Source organism: Ischnura elegans, chromosome 1 (genome assembly GCF_921293095.1).
Source record: "Ischnura elegans chromosome 1, ioIscEleg1.1, whole genome shotgun sequence".
NCBI lineage: Eukaryota > Metazoa > Arthropoda > Insecta > Odonata > Coenagrionidae > Ischnura > Ischnura elegans.
The window spans coordinates 105,984,849-106,005,658 of NC_060246.1; the positions used below are offsets into that span (position 1 = coordinate 105,984,849).

General features: G+C 41.5%; 1 long non-coding RNA gene across 1 annotated transcript in view; it reads right to left on the reverse strand.

The window, feature by feature from the left end:
• The window catches only part of LOC124167619, a 78,699-nt gene extending 64,349 nt beyond the window's left edge, over positions 1-14,350 (reverse strand). The window contains exons 1-2 of the long non-coding RNA XR_006866744.1: positions 13,091-14,350; positions 12,019-12,375 (exon numbers count right to left, since the gene is read on the reverse strand). This is a non-coding gene — a long non-coding RNA (uncharacterized LOC124167619). The remainder of the gene's footprint in view (positions 1-12,018; positions 12,376-13,090) is intronic.
• Positions 14,351-20,810: the final 6,460 nt, after the last annotated feature.

A 20,810-nucleotide genomic window follows, 5' to 3' on the forward strand; every position in this document is an offset into this window, starting at 1 on the left:
AATAGATTTACTCCCCCCCCCCCCCCCCCCCGGAAATAACACCGAAGAACTTAGGACTCAATGAATGCATTTCACATTTTTTAGGCGTTCACAACCTATAGTCAGGAAAAACATCTTATCACAGACCTAGCTTTTTAGCAGGTAGCAATCAGAGTTTAAAAAAAAGTTGTAACGCTGCATTTATCACTTCATTTTCTGTTTATTAGAAGTAAAATAGAAAGAGCATCTAATTTACAAGCATGTAAGTGATAGGAGATCAGAACTTTAAATCCCTGCAATTAGGGCCAAATTATGCGATTAATAGCATCATTGCATGAACAAATCGTTCACGGTTCCCAGAAGATAAGGTTTACCATGTCTGTCATAATAAAAACTACCTTGTGATGAATAAGCATACCTAATTACTACACGACTATGATCATCATAATTTTCAAATGCTATGAAAGAATACGCCACCAGCATTAGTTTTACAATCACCAAATTCACCAAATAGAACCTATTCAACAAGGAGATACAAGATAAAATTCTTCGCTTCAAATTAGTAAAACCTATGAACAAAATAATAGCATCTCATTTACTTAGCCAATTATTATAAACAAATTAGCAAGTAATATCATGACATCGCCGAAGAACGTAATTAGAATTAACATGAGATCAAATTCTATATTGATAAGTCAGCAAAACATTTTCATCAAATATAAACAGGGATATTCCAACTTAAATATTCCATAAAATGGTACCTACTTTAACGGACATTTTTCCAATGCTCAAGAGTAGATGCACAGCTTCATTTCATTACAAAAGACCGTTTTTAATTAGACTCCAGCGTGCTCAAGCACTAAATTGTACCTCGTCATAAAGGAGTTGCTGTTTTTCGCTAACGACGATGCGAGCCGTAATGACAGTTAACCGCCTGAGAAACGCTTGAGAGGAATGAGAATAAATTACACGGAACAGTGACCATTCCTCAGCATGCCAGCAAAAGCAAATTTGCATAAAACATCAATCGACTCTATGAACGGGACCAGATTTTCCCACTTTGTGTCACATGCAAGTCAGTGCTCCCTTAAGGTGACTTTGCAAATATTCCCTCATCTCTTATTCCTGTTTTTTATCATTTTCGTCGCCCTGGAAAACAGACTCCATGAATCAAGTTTAAAAACGGAAAAAATACGATATGACATCAACGACGCATGGAGATCGGGGCATTTCAAACAAATCATATCCAGACGAAAAGTAATGATAATATGCTTAATATCCCTATTTCCTCGAGCCTCCCATGAAAAATTGAATACGCTGATTTGACAAGTCGTATTGCCACCTTTTTAATTAAGAAAAATTGTAAAAAAATAAAGCGACCATAACCGCGTAAATACAACTCCCATGCGAGTAAGTTCAATGAAGAAAGAAATCAGTAGAAACGTAAAATAAATGTTTGTGCAACCCAGATAGTAAAAATATAACAGGAACTAATAAATTTCAAATCTATTCAGATAAACACTGATCACTGAGCCTATAAAAAAATATCATATATACCGAATCAAATGATATTTTAAAAACACTTTCTATAATTATTTTTCTGTAATTTATTTTTCTTGATTGTTGACTAATGATGATGATGAATTTCAAATATTCAAAGTTGTGAATTCGCATTGGTAGTTGCAACCTATCTTGAGTTCCAGTTAAGTTCCAGAGCACAGGAATTGCCCTTGTACCTAGCTTCTAAAAAATCTTAACCGATGATCGGAAGCTCAATGTATAGATGCCCTTCTACTATGGATTTAAAAAATTTAACTTACGCACAATAGTCCATGGATGTCATGTCATTTATGACTGCACGTAGTTCCACATGCATTTTCAAAGAAACCGTGGGTAATCGAGGAATGCGCCCATTGTTCAAATATTCCTCAGAGCTCTTGACACAGCATATTTGAGATGTCATTACGCGACGATAGGGGGAGTAAAACAGACGGACACTAGAGTAAGCAAAAGAAAACTTCAAAAAATAAAATTTCAATCAATATATGATTACAGTTTCCACGAGTCACTGAGGCTATTATGTTCCCCGGGGCTTGGATTCGTCCCGTTGCCGAAGTATGTAGGTCGACGCCGAGAAATGTATTTCCGACGTGATCGCACTGTTCATCATCAATCAAATTCCTCCGACTACCGGCCTTATTTCCTCACAGCAACGAAAAATGTAGTAGCAATCAGCAGAAATTACATTATACACAAGCTCTTGAAATGCAAACGTTTAAAATAGGAGAGTGCAGTGGTGAATGTTGAGGTACTAATGTGGAATGAGATTACTGTACAGATAAATATCATAGCTAAGCTTCCCGCAGACTACTTCGCTATCAAAGAAAGAAAATTTGTATCCAGAGGAAAGTAGTCCTATTCGCTAAGCCGTTATCATCATCTTGACTTGGAAAGAGTAAAAAAGGGTCTATGATTTTATTCTTCACAGTTAATACCATAATAATACCATCGATATGTGGACTGTCTGACGGAAATTCAACCGGAGCAAAAGCACAATTTACTTCATTTTTTTATGTAGCCTGATTAATATTATAGACTAAAGAAATAAACGCTCCCAAGTAAAATTATGTATGATTCAAATGTATGCAGCAAAATGCAGTCAAGCATAGACAATATAGTTGAAACAGTCTCAGATTATCTACAAGGGGAGCAGCATGATGTGCTACTCAAGCCTCAACCTTGGTGCCACGTTTATTTATTACCTATAATTTTTGTGAGCATAAATGAAAAAAAAAACAAGTTAAACTATTTATTTATGGTTATAATGGAAAATTACAGAGAAATTGAGGTTCGATGATAAATAGGGAGGAAACGGATACAAATTATCGAAAAATTTAATGAAAATTCAGCCGTACAATATGAAAAAATCGAAAGAGAAATTATAAATCATTCCTTAGAGAAACGCACGAAAACATCAATTTTAAGAGCCAGATAATCCTTGGAATGCATAATCAGTCTAACTTCCGTGATCTGGGTTCGTCACGATAAAATTCATCGTATGATCTAAACTTATCAGAGACAGATTATCATCATCATCACATTATTATTATAAAGGAAACCAAAGCGATTAAAACTATTGAATGGCTGACTTCGAAATAGCTCATCCAAGAGACCTACGGCGATGACTTGATAATGGGATATAGCTCATATTTTACCAAGAGTCATTTCATTTTTAATATTTCTTCCGCAAGAGTCATTAATGACCTTAAGGGATGAAATTTCTGACTTAAAACTCACAAAAAACGTAACGTAATCCTTTGATATTCCTCAAAGAATTCATAAAAAATCAATAAAATATTCCAAACAAATAAATCCGAAACAAACAGCACCCCAGTACTGAGATAATGAAACGAAAGTGCAAGAGGGGCATGGACAGAAATATTCTCGATATTTCCCGGGGTTTCTGCCGGCAGGAAATGACCCCAATCTCGTAAAATGTTTTCCGATAAGACAATGTCGCTCTCTGACCCATACCCACCAAGATCAATCTCGTAAAACCTAGCCTTAAAAGAAAAATATACGAGTTTCGATATCGGTTTACGGCGTTGACTGAAGGGAAGAAATCCTCGCCACGGTTTCACAACGAAAGGGATAGGGTTCATTGGCTCTTTTCAACACGCTCATCCCCTCCGCATGCTATTGATGGTGAGTAGTTTCGGAAAAACGACGCTGCGGCAGTGAAAACCGCACAAACATAACCATTCCGCGTATATTAAAAACTCTCATTTTCCTAAGTGCGCAAAGTGATTCCACCGAGAAATTATCTTCACATATATATACTAGAGAAATATAATGCAATACAGGTTAGTACGTCTTTCATTCTCTTCGAAATGCCTCGGGTACGATAACCTACAAATACCTTTCTCAATAATTTAGATCATTACCTACTCCAATCATGAAACCATTGACATCTTACTGCCGCCCAATTATCGAATTTCTAAAAGCCTTAATCAACATTATCAATAGTCAACAACGAAAGGTTCATTTCGGCTCTGATCCCCACTGAATCCTTCTACCATCTAATTACTTCATGCTTACTTATTTTGTTTCCACTTCAGATTCTTAAACATTTGATTCATTTCGTACTATGCCTTCCTTTGCCGTTCTTATAGACCACTTTCCCCGCATGTGACCAGGTTAAAATCTTGACATCTATTCCATTATATCCATTATCCGTATTACATTATATAAATCCATTATAATTAACATAAAAATAAGTTCCCATTTGCTACGATGAGGCTAGGAGGATTTTCTTCCTACAAACGACACAACCATACATGAAGAGATTTGGATCCCTTTGAAAAGGTTGCAGGACGGCGGTAGGTAGAAATAACTTGCGTCGCACACGAGAGCCGTCGAAAATAATTTACAACCGTGTATAAATGTAAAATCAATTACTTTTTAATTCGGCCTAATCATCTGAAGGGCCTAAAAATCTTTAAATAGTATGCAATTTATAGGTTCAACCGATTCAGGCGTGATATGGTGAAAATTCCACACATTGTAATAAAAGGTATTTGCATTTTTCCCCAATTATTTAATGCATACGACGCGTTTCGCCTCGCAGAGCTATGTACTAATTGATGGCACTGTGAGCCGAAACCCGTCGTACGCATTAAATAATTGCGTAAAAGTGCAACTACCTATCATTTCAAAATGCAATATATACATCAACCAAGGGGAGACAACGAGGATTTTTTTTTCAATCCAATCTTCCGCCTCAGCTACATGAGTAGAGATTTAGATCCTATCCTACATGTTGTAAGGGGGATGAGCAGTTGAAATAAAGTAACGTGCATAAATAAGGAGCGCCGCCGCCGCATCTTTACCCGCGCCCTGCTTCCGGGCAGGCGGGAGGAGGTGAACCACGAGAGGGAACGGAAAAAAGTTGTTCGTGCGGAGGATGCACCATTCCAACCGCCACATCCTCAGGAGCGCCACTATATTACGTCTACTTAGCATACAATCACTGCGATACAGGCCATCCTTCCCACAATGCAACAACTTCCGACGAGGTGCGAGTGCCCGGCCGCGAGCACAAATGGCCCACTGCAACGCCACGGCAAACCGTATTCTCGCTGCGAAAACGATCTTTTTGTCTCTTTACCGCGCGAGAAAAAGCATTCTGTGTCCTCCAAAATGCATTACGAGCTTGAAAAAAAACACGGGATGTCCCCGTGGCGAGATACAATTGCAGTGGATGCTTCACTTCCGAAATAAAGCAAAGTCCCCGACCAACGAAGACACGTTAACGAAACTTTAGGTGTGTGCACCATTTTTCGCAAGTACCTATGGGTTATGTCAAATTACTAGGTGGCTGAGATTTGGGCCTTTCCCGTTAGCTCACGTTTACGCACCCACAGGTATAGAAATAGTTTTATGACAACGGGTGCGATCATTGTTAAAACCTAGGAGATTATACCTAAAGTAGAGTGTCACATTCCCCGAATCGTTAGGGAAAATCTTTTTGTCCGGCCCGTCGTTTTGGTTTTGGCTGAGCGGAAAGTATATGATGATGTACCAAAGGACGCATTGAGAGTATGGGGTTAGTCTGCGAAATGAGCCGAACGATTTCTGTACCAAGGAGATACGGCAAAAACAGTCCCACGGCAAAAACATCCTACTTCACAGTCGCCCTTCGATTTTATTTGAACATCTTCGGATATTATCTACCGGAGTTATTCCACAGAATTCTCTCATCCTGTAAAGTCAATGAATTCTGACGAAAAGGGGCAGCATTCTAAGCCAAGCCTTCCTTTTAAATAAATAGTTGACAGGGGGACCAATATGCTAGGATTCCTAAATATTTAGAATGGGGAAAAAACACAAAGATATGAGATTGACTTCTCGCTGCCGTTATATCACCGATATTTCTCCTCCATGAGAGTCCACAAGAGCTGACGAGAAAGGCTGGAAAGTCAGCCGCCGAGTCTTTTGAAATGGACAGTATAGTTGATTGCGATTACCTATGCAACCCATGCACCCATGAGGCATGGTGGCCTGATGAAAACAGTCGTAGAAAGACAGGTAGAAGGGAAGAAGGCAAGGGATGGCCGCAAATGAGTTACATAGGACAAGTGATAAAGGACATGAAAGAATATGTTCGTCACTTTGACAAGGCTAGCGGATGGGAGATCGGAATAAGAGCTGCGTAAAACCAATCTTTGATTTGTTGACTGATGATGATCATGAATGCACTCATATCCCGTAAACGCTAAAATGCTGTAAAAACAATAATATTTAGTTTTCGAAAATTCAATCGCGAGAACAGAGCAAAACACACCATAAGTTACGATAGAGACTTCTCGCACATCCGCAAGATTGCGGAATCGATCTTTACCCCATTCTAATGAATAAGAGCGTTAAGAAACCGGAATGCGAGACACTATGATATCGCCATCTGGAATATGAATCCGCCGCTGTGGAGGCAACGGCAGCGGACGCTATCTCGGGTTCGATCTGACCTTAGGAGTTATTCTCTCAGGGAAGTGATTAAAAAGCGGCGGCAACGTCGACGGCGTGCTGAAGAAAGTGCGCTTGACGCCCGACGCTAGAAGTGTCTCGGGGGATGAGTTCGGAGGAGGGCGGACCGGTCACCCGCCGCCTCCGCTTGGTTGGAAGCGAAATAAAACGACTGGACAGCCGCAGAGATAAGGGGTGGAAAGGATGACTCTTATGAGGAGCGTTAGGGGAGATTAGAACTGTCGGAAGAGGACACTGATATTCATTTACGAGCCATAAAGGACAGATAGATATGGATATTCCGAAGACTCCCGACCAAGAAACTCGTGTTTTACATGCATCCCCAGAAGAAGGAAAGGCACAGATTTTTTCGTAAGTCGAGAAGCTCGTAGAGATACGTGATCTCCCGCGGTTAACCTACAGAGATAAGATATGGACCACGTTTATTTCATGAAACAGCAATCATGCCCACTACGAAACGACCTGATATTCTGACCAAAAATAAAACAATGAGTTTTAAATCACAAGTCTTTCACTATTTCAATTAGTGATTATCCGGCTCCTCCAGATAACATTAAGAGATCCTCACAACCTATAAACGCAATTACTCCAGCGGTGCGTAACAGCAGTTATACATCCCACAAAATCCTTAACTTCTAGAAGGAAGAACAATCGCAATGAAAGTAATTCATGGAGTATGAAGACCGTCGAATCAAAATTTTCCAATGACAAAAAAGCCTTGGGGTTTTGTTTCATGAACATTACATTTCCTGTCGTTCTTTCGTTGGATTTGAATGAATGAGGAAAGATGAGAGAATTTCACACAAAATATATGACGCACGGGGGTCATTTAATAGGTTTCCATTGTAACTCAAGCAACAGCTCCTAATTGCTCCTCCACTTTCTTAAGTGCAGGAGTAGAAAAATGTAAGTGGCCGTAGATGATCACGGCGAGTCGTGAGGAAATAGTTAAACATCATTGAATGGGCTGGTTGAGTTATCAGCGAAGTTATGCAAGGAGCACTCAAAAGCTTAAAAATTCCTGTCTATTTATTATTACCAAACGGTCTCGCAATGTAAAAGATAAGAAAGAAAACCATAAAACGGCGAGTTCACAGGAAACAGATAATTCATGACATAATTAAAGTCATATTAGTCACCACCTCAATGAATACACTGCATATTTTAGAGCCCCTGCGTTTATTTAATGCCACAGTTTGCCGACACGAGCAAATGTTCTAAGAACCGGCTCCACTCAGCGTGCCTCAAGCGATAGGTACTACGTCAATGGGCGTTTTGCTTCGCGAGAATTTCAAGTTTCATTTCTATCACAGAGCTTCATTCATGCGCGGAAGGAGACCAAAAACTAACTGCAACTAATATTCACGGTATCACTTTTCGCTGTAGAAGGTTTATTCAAATCATATCCCCAACCAGACCTACTGAAAGCATGAAAAAGTAAGGACATAGAGAGACGCTAAAATATTAACCGTTAGGAATCTTGATTTTACAACGATAACGTCCAAAAGAAACGAACTTCAAACAATAGCTGGGTCCGTGTTCGAGTCGGCAAGCCTCACGTTAATATTTGTACCTCGAAAATGCATGCTGTGACCCACATAATTCACTACGAGCCGTTTAATATTCGTAATATCGAAACCCTAAAACGAAGGTGTGTGCTATCAAATTAATACACTCGAAAGGCTAATTGAATGCGCGAACACGTGACAATAGAATGTCTATCTAGGGGAATAAACAGAAATTCTACAAATTGACTGATTGAGGCTATTAAGAGTTATTCATCCTACCTTAGAAATCCTTCAGAATGAATGGTTCAATTGCAAAAATTAGAACGTACCGGCGCAATAGATAATTACAACGTTTACACAATCCCATAGGTGGCTTGAAGATAGATTTTTTCCAATAAACCGTGGCACTCCTGCACCTAGATATATCAAGCGGAATTATTGATAAGATAAATAGCGAAGCGACAAACGTGCCTATTGGAAATACTCAGATAACATTCGTGGCCTGAGAAAATTCTGTCTCATGAGTCGTTATATTCTGTATTTCATTGATATATTTCTTATGCACCTAAAATTCCATAACAAAATCTACTTTCACATCGAATAATTATTTTAAACGATAATTTGATATTTTCAGTAATTAAACATCTTAAAGTCTTGAGAAATCAATGATTAGAACAAAAACATATAATCAAAAATGTCTGTTGAAGGTAATAATATTCCGCGTAGAGACACATGAGCCATTAAAAACTTATTTTCCTGGCGTTACTTTTTCATAAAGCCATGAGCAACGCTCCTGTGCGTCCAGTACGTATCAAGGGGTTTCGCAAGGAAACTGAACATTGCACGGGAACAGAGTCCATTTTTCCTAGTTTTCTCTATCTCATTTGATTACAAAATGAGAATTTTCCTGCGGCAACAAACCTTAAACCCAATCCCAAACAACCTAAGGCTGCTTGAAGTTGAGAGGCGATCGCAGATTAGAGAATGCAAAATAAATCCGTCGAATTTATTCCCACCAACCAAATCTACGTGTATTACACGTAAACAGAAACATTTTTTACACGTTTAATGAGTGATGCTAAAACCTTCTCGGCAAAAGTGAAGACGCTAACGTTTCGACGGGCGTGTGAGGGTCGCGTCTTGCGAAGAGATGGATGGCTCTAAGGCAATGGAACGTGCGGCAAAGAATACTGCGGCCAATGGGCATGATACAATTAACATCATGAGATATTAGTGAGCAGTAACTTTTGGTGAAAACCGATACGGAGATAGACATGTAGAATATGGAGACAAACCAGATGAGCAGACCTTGAACAAATTGAAAAGAGATTGACCAACCCGTTTTAAGCTGATACTAAAGCTGATCGGAAAACTAATGAAGATTTTATTCGCAACACGCTCACGAGATTGTTCTGCAATGTAGTTGTATCCCAACGAGGGTTTCACATCGGTTGCTAGAGTTGGCCTGTTCCTAACATCAAGCATTTTGAGCGTGGACACGATGCTAACGTAGTTTCTGAACAAGCAGCCACGAACAGCGATCAGGCAAGTGATCTCAAAACTGAATGCTCACAGAAATTCCGCGTTTAAGACCATGAGGTTGTTAATTGGGGGATATACACGAAACATTATCTACAATTCAAGATTCTGCCGGAAATCATTTCAAAACTTCAAAGATGAGTCGCTAAATTTACACATAGCAAAAGGTCTGTACCAACGATCTAACTATATTGTTATTGTATCTTACGAATACTTTCTCAGCGCTTTAATCGTACATTTAGTATATATACTTGACATATACTGTGGTAACTGTGAGTTAGGCATTAACCGTCTGTTTCATAATGATACACATTTTCACGCAAAACGTACTTATCACAATGTGTAAGGATGTTCAGCATGAATTCTAACAATACTTAATGTTCATTATCACATGATTCCCTGTCGTATGAATATTGAGTGATTATTATTAATACTAGTTTGTCTCCTCTGAGTGAATCGATCCGTAGTACTACCACTTCCCGCACACGATAATATCTCTAAGTTTTGATTTAAATGATATAAACGCACGCTAAATTGAAATAAAGCGACATAGCTATGCGGTTTTGTCTCTCATTTATCTCGGATATCAGAGTAACGAAACCCACATGATTCACTAATCACACCAAAGTATTTTAGAAAAAAATTACTCTTGCAACTTAATCAAAGCTCATTTTTCCATAAGTCCAACTAAAGTGCAGGAAACAAAAATTCATATCGTTTTCAAATACAACGGTTTTTGGGAGATGAAATCTTTTTTCTGAAGGGTTACCTCCTGAAGGCACAGAGTACCTAAGAGAAGTTGCTTAATAATGATGCACGATTTTTTAACAGATAAATTGGGCGGATTGAACTATAATTGCCGACTGATGAATAATATCGACGAATCAAACAGATTTCAATTTTACTTCATTCAAAAGTCTCGTTGCAAACATATGTTATACATGTCATGCCCTGCAATGAAATATGTTAACATAGGGCAATATGATATCTTAGAGAGCTTTTTGGGCAAAACAGACTGAATAGTAAATAATTATCACGAAAATGATCAGCAGTACAGCATAATTATCAACACTCATCCCAGTCTGTTCATAAATTACACTCACAACGAGTACGGACCGTTTCGTGTACAAAAACATCCCGGCATTACACGCCACTGCGATCCAAATACTGTCGAAGGCCACGGGGAACTGCCTTGTTGGGGAACGGAAGACCTTCTAGTGGGAGGAGATGCCGATACGAACGACCAAACACGGCCAAAAAAATGACGAGGAGGAATTTTTTAAAGGGCGAGTTCCGTGGGAAAAAAGATCTCTTTTCACGTCTGCTGGAGGCAGACCTCGGCGGCGAGTGGGAAAGGAAGCGAGAGGGCGGAGCAGGGAGAGAGGAAAGACCAAGGAAGGAAGGAATGACCTCTATTAGGTCGGTCGGTCTGGCCGGCGAGGGAAGAAGCAAGCGGGCTGGGGAGTAGCCGCCGCCTGCCGGCCGGCCGGGGAGTGTGCGGGACGCAAGAGACGAAGAAGACGCGGGCGGGCGGCCGGCGGGCAAGACGGGCGCCGCTGCCGCCGCCTCAACCGACGCCCCCCCGGGCCCAGCCGTCCGATGCGGCAGCTACCCAGCCCATTTCCCACCGGCGTGGCCGGGACCGCTCGATCGGCCCGGCATCTCCCCCTTTCGCCGGCACGCCTCAGTGCGGCCCTGGCGCTCTGGGGGCCCCCGACACCCGACCCCACGGTATCTCGTTCCGCACTGCTTGGCCGGTTTCTTTCAGAGGGGACACGATCGACAACTTTGAGGTCACTGCTGGGAGATACTGGAGGACAGGTTGGCGAGGGTGGATGGATAGTGTGACGGGTAAGGGAGAATAAATCAAAGTTGACATCGGTCTACCCTTGACGGAAGACAGTAATGGGGCGTGCGATGTGCACAGAAAACATTGGAGGAAGGTATTCCGGAAATAATAAGTCCAGGATGAGGTGTGAGACCGAACGTCACAAGTAATTTAACCACGGTAGTTGCTGGTACCTATACGAGGCATACCAATATCGGGTGTAGAATGAATTTCCAGGCTAAGCTGTCTCATGGGACACAGATATATGAGAAAATATATCCGGAGGAGGGTGCTCCGATAAAACGTCAGGAAATATTACATATTTGAATTCTGGGCGCAAAGGGGGTTACATTTCGCACAAGACGACAATAAAAAAGTCAGAGACAGGTGGATATATGGTATAACCGATGACATGAGACGTTTAGAATACGATCTGCACGTTCACTAAAACGATCCAAGTGACATGTTTCCAAATTAGGGCATAGAGTAACACTGATAAGTCAACCTTCTACATACTTGGTCCTTCGCGCGTTCTCAATATGAGAAACCGCGGGCAAACAAGAGTACACAGGGAACTGGGGACATTCGTTCCCACGCGTCCCTCACAGAATCAGTACTCACCCTGGGTCGTTGGGGACTTCGGCCGGCGATCCTCCTCCAGCCACGCTGTCCTGGGTTTGCGGTTCCATGGCCCCGAATTGCGGAGATGGTTCTCGCCGGAGATCTTGGCCGTGCCGGCGACCGCCGTTCCCTAGTCCACACCCGGGAGTGAGCTGCTTCTTCGCCGGGCAACAAGGATCCCCCTCTTCCTCTGCTTCCTCTACCGATCCTAGCTTTCTCTTCGTCGCTGCTCCCGAAAGATCCCACTCGTGTTGATTAAATCGACCGGCTCACGTGGTCGCGTTTTCACTCTTTTGTGCGCGGGCGATGTGTTTGGTTGAGGGGATATGTGGCGGTGGACTCTCGCAGTGGATACACCTACGGCGACGGAGAGAGAGATGGTAACGTTATAAACATACAAGGTGGGAACTTATCAGAACAATAATTTTTTTGTGGCCCTCAAGACGAAATATTGAAAATACATTATCACTTGATATATGGGTAACTTCCTTGAAAATTGCAGGGGTCAAAGTAAACGCGATCTAATTTATCTTTTAGGAAGACAAAACCGGAATTATTCAAAGCAACATGGTCATGCACCGTGGAAAACAGAGATTTAGCGGGATACAATAAAAAATTTAAACATTTAACTCTAATCAAAACCAAATACGAAGGAAACACGGATTACTTATTGCAAATAGAAATTGAAATTTTTGTGTGAAAATTACCCCTTATAAAATCCCAACCCAGGAATTCCCTTCTTTTTCACGGACTATCCCCTGCTCGTCCACAAGCTCACTTCTGGCTCCTATCTGGCTTTCCCCTGTGACTAAAGGGGATGGCGCATTAAAGCGGGCGGAAAATAAACCCTGGTGCGGAGTTGGTCGCAGAGGAAATGACTGAACTGCGCGGCGGGTTGACTATCGGATCGCGAGTTCGACAAAGCAGCTCTCTCTACCGCCATACGACAGTTTCCGTCAGGAACAATAAAATGATTAATTTAAATGGACCAATCAGGGCACTATCCCGAAAAAAACGAACAATGGGGGAATACCGAAAGAGATTTAACCACAGCACAAGGTGGGAGACTTACGTGCAGTGCGACTTTGGTTTCCTCTCTCTCTCACACACTTTCAAACACTTGGGGTGTGCTGATCAGCCGAACTCCTATTAACGTTTAATTCCTCTCAAAACCACGGATAAATCCACACTTGTACGTATATCATGTGATTATAATTTTTTATGGCTGGCGGGAATACTCATAAATTAAATTTTTTCAACTCACTCAAACACACTCACTCGAGGAAATCGAAAATTTAACAAAAAAAATCTCTCGCCGATGTTTTCCTTCGGAAAGCAATCGATTTTGTTTTTTCCCCTAATTTTCCAGATCGCCGAAACACTCAAAATTTCCTTAATTTCACGAACACTGGCTGCGGATGGTGAGGATCTGCGGTCCTTGGATTTTTCCCAGGGCAGATTGGAGATGGGAGGGGACTCTGGTTACTTCTCCCCGGTCAGCGGGACTCCTGCACCCAACCACTCCACTCGGCTACGCCGTCTACTCCCGCAAGCAGAGCTGCTCCTCTCCCCGGCCGTGTGAAACAAACCCCCTTTTCTCTGGGGCGGCGCGCGTGGAAACAAGATCGCGGCGGATCGAAATCCTTGTACGTAACACGGGAATCTCCCAAACTCACTCACTCACTCGCACTGAATACGATGATCGTCGCACTCGCGTCGTTTCGTCGAAAGGATCTTTCCACTCCGCGCGCACTCGGCCCTATTCAACTCCTCCTGGGCGTCTTCCGAAGAGTCGTCGTCTGCTTATTGCTCTGACTCACTTCTTCCCTTGGAATAGAGGCGAAGAGTTAAGAAATTTCCACACGGAAGATTTCCCCTTTGAATGGAGAGGGAGATGTAAATATTTTCCTCTTTTCGCGGAGAAATCAAGGAGAAACAATTGGTGGTGGTTCCACGAAAAAAACGCCGCGATTCTTCTGCCCGCTCAAAGATTTGAGGTGAGAGAACAATGAAGGCCGCTCACATCCAAAACAATATTACATAAACAGCAAACACGTACGACGTACACGAGAGCTACAATCAAAGTGGATTTGATTGATTTTCAATTAACTTAGGTTGGTTGAGAGTGTGTATATATTGATGATGATGATAAATATATTAGAGATGGATACTACTACTGTAATATATGTGCATACACGGTATACGGGGAATCAATTAATCGGGCAGGCAGGACGACCGCGGACTAACTACCACTACTACCGGCGCCGACAGTCTCACTAAAACTCCTGGCACCTCGCGCGCGCGCCAGCCCTCGACCGAAGCGACTACGACACTGCGGCGGGCAAACGGGGAGATGCCGGCTTCCACTAACAAAAGCGAGGCGGCGGGCACCAGGCCGAGGGAAGGGGGGGGGGAGCGAAGGGGTTGTGAGGAGGGGAGGGAAAGAAGGCATAGGTGAGCGAGAGTGTGGGCGCGAAGAGGAGGGGAAGTGATCGAAGGAGGGAGGGTGAGGAGTACCGTCAGAGTATATGGACGAGTGGGGTGAGGTGATACAGGGGAATGAGGAGAGGGCAGATGCGCGCGCCTGCACAACTCCCCCGCCTACACGACCCTCCCTCCCGCCCCTTCCACTCCCAAACACCCCCGCTTCAGCCTCCCCTCACACCACTCGCCCCTATGTGTAACGCTGCAATACCCACACCCCTCCAACTCCCTATACTATATCGCCCTCCTTATTCCTCTCTCTCTCTCTCTCTCTTCCTCCCCATCCCATCTTGCCATTTTCCTCTTACGAATCCCTCACACCCTCTCTCCAACCCCTTTCACGTTTGGAGGGGTGCGGGAAACGGTGGGGGTGGAGGTTTTTCGCTCGCATCCCCCTCACGTCCCGCCCTCGTGCGGACCGCGCCCCATACCACCCCCGCAGCTCATCCGCGGCGCTACCCCCACCCCCGCATCGTGGATGGCGGCGGAGGTATGATCCGATTGGACGATGGGTCTCAAGCGGTAGTGACGTCAGGGGTTGAGGGAAAGAGGGATAGAAAGAGAGAGAGAGAGACGGATATGAAGGAGAGAGAGAGAAAGAGGAATGAAAAATATCGAGGAGTCTCCCTGAGCCGCCCTTTCCCCTTCCTCCCCTTCGCCCCCACACCTCTTCCCAGCATCCACGGTATGACTTCCCCACACCCCACTACTAGCCCCTTGCACCCGCTGACCCCCTTGCGCATTTCGGAAGGGGGTATGATTTTTGAGCTTCTGCGCAACTCAAAACGCTTACGTACGTAAGGGATAAACGAGGAGAGATAAGAAAGAAGGATACGAGAGAGAAATGGAGGATGGCGAAGGAAGGGAGGGGAGGGGAAAAAGGATTAAATCAGCGGCGCTGTGTAGAATGCGGGAACGTCAACATCATTGCCATCTATGTTCCGAGCTGGAACTTCTTTGCACTGGGAGGAACGCGATTTCGACATCAATCCTGCCATCTAGTGGCCAAATGTTACATTACAACGTTCAGCTACAGAGCTTCCCGGTAAATTTGACGTGCTGGAAAAGGGTACGAATAAGAAAAGCAGGCATATTCATAATTTATTCCATTTCCTTCAAGCATTATCTACAATGAATCATTTAATTAAAGAGTATATTCAACTTTACATCCGTAATCATCGTTAAAAATTCTCATAAACCAATAAATTTCTTCTCCACAACCACCAATTCGATCCTGGTGTAAAATGTCTACCACAGGACAGGCAAATGAACGCAAACCCAAAATTTTTACCTGGTGGAAAAATGAATATAATCTCGATCCACGCTGTCCTTATCGTGAAATAATCCTAGTCATGATGCTTACAGTTTTAAATGAAGATTCCATTTGCTGATATTCTTAAACCCCATCTCTTTGAGGTTAGACCATTTCGTAAAGAGGTTATGATATAATGTCTCGATCACAGCTATTTGCTCTTATACGACTGAAAAAACCTGTGAATGAGAAAATAAAGTGATCTCTATGAGTCTAAATTTATCCAAGTGTGTCATATTTCTTAGCTCTCAGTCCACCTATTTTTATAACGCTTCCATGTAATTCTTTTTCAATATTATCAAACTTCACAGGAAACTTTAAGTGCTATTTTTTATTTAAACCAGGTCAGGAGCCCTAGCTTCGGTTGCTCCATACTCTTAAAACCATTTAGTTGTTAAGCATTAAGAAACCTCATTTATTTTTCATTTGTGCATGTGCCAGTCATCTATGTCCTTACCTAGGGACATCCATTAATCACCTTTTATCAAATCAGCGACCAAATCAGTTTTGCAAGTGCTTAAATACTAGATGATTTACACCCTTGCAGTCTTCTGCATTGAATTTGTTACAAGTATGATTTCCTGCGTTAATTTCACTTGAACTGCAACGTCGACAACTTCATCGAGCTATTAAAAGATCAACCCACAAAACTCCACCAAAATAATTCACAAAAGAAAGGTTCCAAAGTCCTTTCATAGGTACTTCTTCTGATAAGCTGGATAAAGCTAACATTTTTTCCCATACCTGCACAAAAAAGATCTCACCCTGTAATGTAAACAAAATCATTTCGTTCATACCTTCTTCTTCATACATATTATAAACCAGGATTGAAAATTTCTTTCCTTCAAGTCTTTATTGATATCCCCTGTGTGTGATTCAGTAAAAATTGCGTTCGAAATTGAAATTGTGACTAATAACATTTTTCTCAGCAACCAAAATGGGTGCCTGAAGATTCATGTTCTGTGCAGAGAAATATCATATTTAAGTGTATCACACGACATAAAACCTCAGGTGTCTATCGATGCATGATAAAAAATGATTATTTTGAAACTAGGTCATCGAGTTGACAATATCTTGTTCTGTTATTCCTCATTGTATTTATCTCAGCTGAAATTTTTACGATAAAATTTATTACTAGTGAGCCAACTTAATTGTGGCACTTAAATCATCGCTCAAGCTAAATAAGCAGGGGATTTGCTTGAATCTAATATGCCAAGCAATTTTTACCAGCCGCTTTCTCTATAGATTATAGATAGCAATTGAATCATTTTGGATATCAGATTAACCATTCATACTGAGGTTAACAACTTGGCCATATAGTCGCTAAAGACACTTTTTACTTCAGCTCCAAAAACTTTCACACGCTGACATACGAAAAGAGGGATCATAATTTGACAGTAGATAATCACAAATTCTTCAAACTCAGCTTAAACAGGTGTACGGTCGGAAAAATGCATTTCCCGCCATGAACCCTATTCCAAACGGTATCAAAACTAGGCAGTCATAAAAATTATCTGTTATCCAATTAGGGAACTTGTAAGTTATAAGCAATGCCATTCAAAAAGCTGACTAGTTGACTTTGAGACACTTAGCTGATATTTCATTACATTTGTCATCATTTTTCCTTTTTGCCCGGAAACACATAATGAATTGAACTTCCCAAAGACCACTTCAAATTCAAAGGTCCCCTTTACTTTTTAAAGTACACGAGATTGGTGAATCCTGATTAACATTCAAGATAATCCATACTTTTAGGGACTTGAATATGGAAATTGACATGATGGATGGGCTATCTCGGTGAACTTTCTTCCATCCCATTCCTTAGAATGTTGTGTCATCAACGGATAACTTAAGGAAATACTTTCACACTGCCTGTTTAAATAAATGTTTGCTTTTTGATACACAAGTTATCCTATATTCACCACCATTATCAAAAGCAACTTTTAATATCAAAAGCATGATTTTCGTAACATGGTAAATTCATGGCTTATATTTACAAGCAAACGTTATTTCAAGGTTTAATGCCGGTATATTTTAAAATATCAATAAATATAATTTAGAATCTACGATCAGGATTAACAAAAAATATAACTTCACAGATTCTGGACTGGACGCCACCTATCACTCTTCGGCGGAACTATAAAAGCAAATCGTCGCAAATTAAGGCTATAAAATTGAGTCGAGTTGCTTTTTAGTCGCATCGATTTCTTTTCCGGAGGTTTTTTCTCAATTTCCTATAAAATCCATGAGATTTTTCATTTCGATGTGTCTCCTCCCACTATTTACGGTTAGAACTAACAAACGAACGGTTACGAAGCCCATGGATAAAGTTGAATACGAAACTGCGCGTTCCAAAGGTTCACGGAAGGGGACCGCATAGAGGAGGCCCAATTCAATTCCACAGAGGGCTGATTTCTGTTGCATTTTAATTAGTTTTCAAAAATGTCCACGGCCCTTTGTAAGCTAAATTCGATCAACTTTTCCAACATTTTGCAATATAATGATTTTAATTGCATCGAAAACTTATGCATTTGACAGATCACATCATTGCGTATATTAAGGATGAGTCGGTTCTTAATTTTTTTCGGTTCTCGGTACCGGTCCGGTTCTCCCCAATCTGTTCTCAGTTCTCGATACTCGGTTCCAAGTATTAACTCTTATTATCTGAATTAATGGCAAATTTAAATGAACACCGTAGTGAAGTGAACAAAAATAATTTCACTAAAGATGTAAAGTAGGTGGAAAACTTAGGATCGTCTGCGTAATTTTATTTGCCAAGTAAAAGTTTAAATACCACGTTGTTAACGAATAAATGATCGACCGATAAGCCACATTACGTCAGGCAGCCACTAGTTCTTTCTCCAGGTTTTATTTTTTTAAATCAACAATTTTACCCTATCTGAATCTAATCATTTCTTTTTTGGCAGAAATATTGCCTGCAGTACTGAACAGTCTTTCACCGAAAACAGTAGTGGTCGATGTTGGTTTTGAAGGCCTGCACGAATTATGATTGGAACACAGTTTACTTACTGCATAGCATCAGGATCTCTGCTCCCCCAACTCCTGACTACTTCATCCATTAATTTGTTGTAACTTGTGAGTCAGTTCAAAATATATTCTGTATTCTGTAATGAAGCTTAAATTGTTACATTACTTGACAACTTATTCGCTTGCTTCACTGTCACAGTTCGTATAACCTCAACAATAAACTGCTCAGCACCAAGGCCATATGGCCTTGCTCAGCACGCCTGTACAGCGACACCGTGGATAAACCGAGCGGCCGTGAGCTAACGCAAAATTGTTATGCAGTGTTGCATTCTTCAGGATAAACACACTTTTCGATGCCTTGCATAAGTTTATCCATAGATATGACTTTCAATGTTAAAAAGTACAGATAGCGTAGCGGACGACGCGGCTGGGGCGACTGCAGCGCATTCGGATAAAGTTTTCCGTAAACTAGCACCCTCCCCTACCGCTTCCCCTCCCCTCCAGTCCCCATTCCACTTTTATTCTTGCTTTGCGTGTTGCATGCTGTAGGGATACTATGCGGGATATCATTGAAATAAAATCACAAAATGTGCAAATCAAATGCCAATTTATTTTCTAAACATAAAAAAGTCACTCAGCTGCCAAGTACAATGATTTGAATTAGTAAATACATAAACACTAAACATAGGATGGCGAAAGCCTGACTAGCATCTCTCCATGCCTCACTTGTGTACGCATAAGTCCTCGCACCCACACACACACACAGCGAACTATAATTCCTCAGTGTCATCACAAAATTACGGGATGGGTACACCACAAAGAAAATTCTTTTACCAGTGGCCACTTCACTGCACTGAATGTGATATTATTGATTGTTGAAACACACTAATTCGTAAGCAAAATCAAGATCACCATGCAAGCGTTAATGGGCTGAATATACGTGACTACTTTAAATGATCACTTTTTAGAAAATATAACGTTGTCAACCACTTCACACACCACACACAGGCTTAAAAACTTGATGTAGCGAGAATTAAACTAAAATAGAATCAACAACTATATACAAACAACGCCTAAAAACGTACATCGCGAGAGCACAAGATCCAACCGGTCCACAGTTAGTAGATGTTTTCATAACGATCAAAACTTTCGAAATGAGGAGACGAAATTTCATTGGCCGATCCATGATTGGTCAATGGGTGAGACAGAGGAAGCACACCTATTTCATATTTCCTATTTATTATTAAAGATATCAACTGAGTGACATTATACAAGTTATGAAATAATTTTTTACACAATAACTTTTTTAAATCAAAACTATCTTACGAAACGATAGCGTTAGTTCAGGAAAACTTTCGCCAAGCCGCTGGTGTCGCACACTGTCAACAGTTTGCCCGCCCTGTGCCTCCACTGTGGGTTTATCAACTTACAAACAAGTTGTCGGAACGTATCTTGCTCGTATGTCGAAGAATATCTGTATATGTACATGATTCAATCGTAAGATTACTTTCAGAAGAAACGATTTTCCGCCGGCCGCCGTTCACGGCACGGTACACGGCGTTGTAGAGAGTCGTCTCGTTTGAAAGCCGCCTGAATTTCACGTGAACGGCGGCCGGCGAAAAGTCGTTTCGTCTGAAAGCGGCCTCAATGCAGCATTGTCTGTATTTCACGCCTTGAAAGGCATATCGCCAGGCCGGATTGAAATGGGCGCCGTGCCGTCAACGGCGCGACTCGACTCGTTTGACATAGAGACCTATGGTAAATTCAGAGTCCTCTGGATGGCAGTTCTCTACACTACTCCCTCATAGGGTCAGTTCAGTGAAGAGTTCAAGTCAATGTTCATGGTACCCTCCAATCAATGAGATGAACAACATTTACATTCTCCATTAACACCGTCATGGAATATATATTCCTTTAAGTACAACATAAAATGTAGTAATTTGCCAAGAAGGATTAAGAAATCCACATTTCTGGAAAGACACTAACTTAAAAAGAGGAATCTCAGAAT